Source organism: Hermetia illucens, chromosome 4, assembly GCF_905115235.1.
Source record: "Hermetia illucens chromosome 4, iHerIll2.2.curated.20191125, whole genome shotgun sequence".
Taxonomy (NCBI): domain Eukaryota; kingdom Metazoa; phylum Arthropoda; class Insecta; order Diptera; family Stratiomyidae; genus Hermetia; species Hermetia illucens.
In genome coordinates this window covers 44,680,689-44,685,609 of record NC_051852.1, presented here as the reverse complement: position 1 = coordinate 44,685,609, position 4,921 = coordinate 44,680,689, and the positions used below count along the sequence as shown (strand labels likewise).

General features: G+C 40.7%; 1 protein-coding gene across 4 annotated transcripts in view; it reads right to left on the bottom strand.

Annotated features, from left to right (window-relative positions):
* LOC119655439 (b(0,+)-type amino acid transporter 1) overlaps positions 1–4,921 on the bottom strand; it is a 177,987-nt gene that overhangs the window by 20,308 nt on the left and 152,758 nt on the right. The window lies entirely within an intron of this gene.

The following is a 4,921-nucleotide window of genomic DNA, read 5'->3' as shown; positions in this document are numbered from 1 at the left end:
CATTGCATGTATACAAAGGTGAGATATTTTATTTTATTTTATTTTTTTTTGTACAACCTCGTGGTCATAAATTATTTCCTCAACTTTTTTTTATTAAATATTTATCCCTGACTTTTGTGTGTTCGCGCCATATTGTGCCTGTTATTAAGTTGAAGGCAAAAAACAGATAACCGATGACGCTGAGATATTTCGGAAATGAGTATCAAGTGAAATTTCGGACTTTCTTTCCTCCTTTGATCCATATTGAGATTTTTGCTAATATGGCGCTACATAAAAAAGTCTGAAGATGTTAAAATAGGTATACGATCCCGCGAAAATAAACTGATGCTGCTTTCGTAATCGGTTTCAGATAACAAAATGTGTGGGAGGAGGTTTCTTGAATGATTGATAGAGAAAAGGAGAATCAAGTGGTTGTTGGAGGAGAAGGAGGTCCGACAGAAGTGTTTATGTCGATGGGTTGTGTGAAAATATTTGAAGCACTTAAGATAATATGTGAAAACGGCAGATGTAAACAGCTTGCATGAAACATGATTGTATGCGGTTTAATCGATGAAATACTTTGTAGCAGATTTGAAGAGTTCATGCGGAAAGATTTCGCAGAATCTTAGATAAACAAAATATATTCTGTTGGAATTTAAAAATAAGCAAATGACTGTACACCTCGCGCAACAAAATGATGTCAAGATGCGACTTCAGAGCGGATTTAGAAGTCTTAGTCACAGGATAATTGGCATTACTCTGTTACACAAAGATAAAATTACTCGGGTAGCATCTGTTTGCGTCCCTTTTGAGTTGTGGTCCAAATAACTCTTTGTAAAGGCTTCTCGATGAACCTATCTCACGGGGCTGATCGTAGACATTTGCTTAACACCGAAGACGACATACTTCTTAAGTTTATCGTAGGTGTCCTTCCAGAACCATCTCTCCCTTGGCAAGCTTTCGACAAGAGCAACAGTAGGATTTGTCACTAAGGATCTCCCAATTTGGTTCCAGTTGGTCGAATTCGATGCATTCATCCATACATTTTCGATCAGGTCTGAAAAGGTTCGAGGCTGTCAGTTTCCTAGAGCAGTCATTACTTGCTTCGTCCCTCTCCTTATATTGATTAATATATATATGGGACAATATCGCTCTCCTCACATCATTCACCCTATCACAATCTTGTAGAGACCATGAAAGTTATGCTAGAGTCCTTTCAAGGGTCTCCATAAGCTTGCTAAACAACTAATTTGACGTTTATTCAGGTGTTTTTGTAGCCTTATATTTTCTTCTTTATAAACTGTCCCTATCGTCTTCTGAGCAATTGTTCAGTTTAATGGCTACCCAAGCGTTGCGTTGCAAGTTTCGTATACCCCCTCCTTAGAATAAAATAATTTAGATATTATTATGGGGATAATGATCATTAAAGTGCTAAGACATATTATGTAGTACAGCGTCGACAACTGTCAGTTCCACAGCTGAACTAGACATTCCTTTTCGGTACACATTCATACCACTTTCTTTGGCGAGTACCGTGCCCATCTGCGCAAAATTTAACAATGAATTACGCTTTCTTGGATTTTTGCTGGTCATTATTAACAAAGGGAACTGGGAAGCAGGCTGCCGAAGTATATTTTCAAATTTTTTTGAAAAAAAATTACTGACGATTTCGTCGTCATCATAGACAATTTTTCAGATTTCACCTCTGCCATATATGAATTATATCGATCGAAACACCCTCAATTTAGACCTTGGCGGATCTCAGTTTAGACGACAGCGTTTTCACTTGAGTAGTAGCAGTTATACGTCGCCTACTATATCTAACGTAAAGCTGACGAGGGTGTAATGGAAAGGAGGATTCCTTCGAGTCGGGAGTTTTTAGAATAAAAGTTTCAATGAAAAAAAGGGCAACAATAAAGGGCATAATTTTTACCTCAAACCCGTATCATTTTCACTCTTGGCTTCGTTTTTCCGCACAATTTTCACTCCGAGCCCTGATTCTCTCTCTGCGGGCGAGGTTAACGCCTATCTCGATTCTGGGGCACTAGCAGTACTGTGGCTATTATGCAAGCTTTTCTTTTCTCCGCATAAAATGGATTTGAGGCCACCCCGGACTCCTTATTCATTGCAAGGACCAGTCGTTTTATGAGCTATTATAGAATCGTAGAGAGAAGATGCGGGCCGAGGATGAATAAACCCCCTTCTATATGATCAAAATATGTGTCTAATTTTGTCGAAGTCTCCATTCCGGGCTTCCAACAAAACTCCAGATTTGGTCGAAGTCAGCCATTTTATACCCCCGTTTCGTCAGGCCTGCATTTGCTTGTATTAAGTCTCAATTTACTCCTAATTGTGTTTCGTTTATCAGTTGATAAAATTAAATGATTTTGGAGAAGTTTATATAAACGGTATGGACATCTTTTCTTGCGTTGAAGGATTTTGTGGAAATCCATCCAAGTTGGCGACCTATGCAACTGCTTCACAATGAGATGTCCAAAGAGTTGAAAGGCAGTAAAAATACAATAAGGGACTCATTATTCATGAGCTTTAAGGGAGGTACCGGAAATAATACGAACATGTTGCTTACGCGCGATTTAGACACGTTTTCCTTTGACTTCACCAGACGCTTACTTATCTCGGTGCCAGCTAAGGATTCTGTATCTATCAAGAAGTTCAATATATGAAACATTCTATAGCCAGGCCAGGGTTTCAAGATGTAAAGGAGGTTATGCCTCGCAGTTGCAGGGAGGTTTCCGAGATGTAAAGGAGGTTACGCCTCGATATTGCGGCAGAAATTCGAAGGACAAGCCGCTTAGTCCTGAGGCCCTTTCCATTTGTACAGTGCATAGAAAAATGTATTAAGTATGGCGATATCAATGATGATTGCTCCTGAGCATTTCCAGCTACTGGCGAAAATTTTTGGCAAAGCACTTGGGGGTCAACTATAAATAACAAATAAATTTGAAGGAAGCAACCATACAATCCGTCCGATTTTTTAAGCAGCTTTGAATAACATAAAGGACTAGAGAGATACCCCAGCTTGCTTTCAATATACTTTAGAGTTGCATGGTGCCTATAGGTAGGTAGGTTGGGGACGTGAGAACAAAAAAAGTGGGAATGATTATGCGGGAGATGCCCTAAAAATAGATCGGTAGTAAAGGAGAAGAGAGAGTTACAAGTTTACTACATTATAAGTTTCCCAGCTTCCGATTTACAGAGTAGGCAAGGTCCGCCCTGGTTGCCGATATCTATCGGCCGAAATAGCTCAACAGTGGCAAACCACTGTGGAAGCTAATATTGCAAGTTCGCAAGAGAGAAGATGTAGTCCATGTATCTTAGGTCTAGAATCTGTATTCCGCAGTAGATTATTATCGAATGCAAAAACACTCGAAGGTGACGATTTGCAAATCCTTGACAAAAGCCTTCCGAAAGACTAACGGCGGCCCAGACTATATCATCTTACCGGAGGAGACAGAACTCAAACTGATAGTAATAGGTATAATAGGCTGGGCGATATTTTGGTACTGGTGGTGATAGGGAGAATAAGCTGAGCTATATGTTGGTATGAGGAGCAGGTAGGACTGAGCAGATTTTACAGATATTTCAGCGACATAGCGATAATTTGTAAAAGTGCGGACGATACTAGCCATGGTTACTGAACCAATTTAGTTTGTATGCTATGCACAGGGAAAGAGACTCTGAACCTTCCTCATATTGCGGGAAGTAACCGATGTTCGACGTGTAGGTGAGCCCTTACTGTGACAATCGTATTGACAGAATCACAGTTACTATCACTTTGAGGCGACGCAGAGTTTATTCGTGTAAACCACTCATGAGAAAAATAATGTAGGAGCGTGGTTTGCGGAGAAAATACCTTTCGGGAGGCTGAAGTTGGGCTCATCAGGACGAAGATAGTAAAAATTCAGATCTACAGCTGTTGTGTTAATTCTAGTACAACAATATGAATATGAGGTGATATTGAGCACTCTAGTGGATAAGATGAGCAGATTCTTGAATGCAGCAGTGGAGCGATGAATGCCAGGGGACATTAGACGAGGCCCTCGGCATCGATATATAACTAGATCACACTGCCATAGAGAGAAATTACTTAATGAGACATGTGTATCCAGCATGACTAGAAGGTGAGGGCTCCGCAGCCAGTGTGAACCCGTAGAATATGGCTTAGAAAATCGTAATGAAAAAGCTCCGAAGTCAAAGATCTCTGTAGCTATTCTGGATGCCCAAACACCATAATTCAATGAGTGGCCTATATCCCTAATTACTGCAGAATAGCTACGAGAAATATGCGGAAAGCTCGGCGAAGACAAGGCTACAGGTTGAGCCATCCCAAAAATTCATACTGTTATCAAAACCTGAAAAGCCACCAAGCAACCAAGGAGTCATTTATGACAGACTTTTAACCATCAGTGGGAATAGCTTGTCGACTATGGTATATGCGCAAGGTATGACTGTGGACCTGGTAGTATATGCAGTGAAAGATGATAGAGGGCACTCCACAAGGCTGGGCACTAGCTCCTCCACTGTGATTTATGACGGCGTTCTTAACCTCTGGAGAGGAGGAGACTGGAAATTTTACAGATGTCTTGGTCGTCATCTGCGTAGTCGAATCGCGTGGCTTAGAATGCGGGGGGCTACGAAACGGAGTCAGTAAGAAGGGTGAAGTATTGGTTGGAAAGGGTTTTACTTTTGCGAAAATGACCAAGGCGATCAAGATCGCGAACTGACGGAAGAGGGGCATTATCAGAGTGGATGTCAGAGGACTTAAGGTCATGTCCAAGCCGGTCATAAAATACTTGGAGGTAATGACCAAGGCTGGGCGTAACTTATAAAAAGTTCGGAAGCTACTAATGATTGAAATTTGTAGAACCTAAAGAAAATAATTCTTCTGTTTGATCTTATCGATTGCACCACTCATCATGTA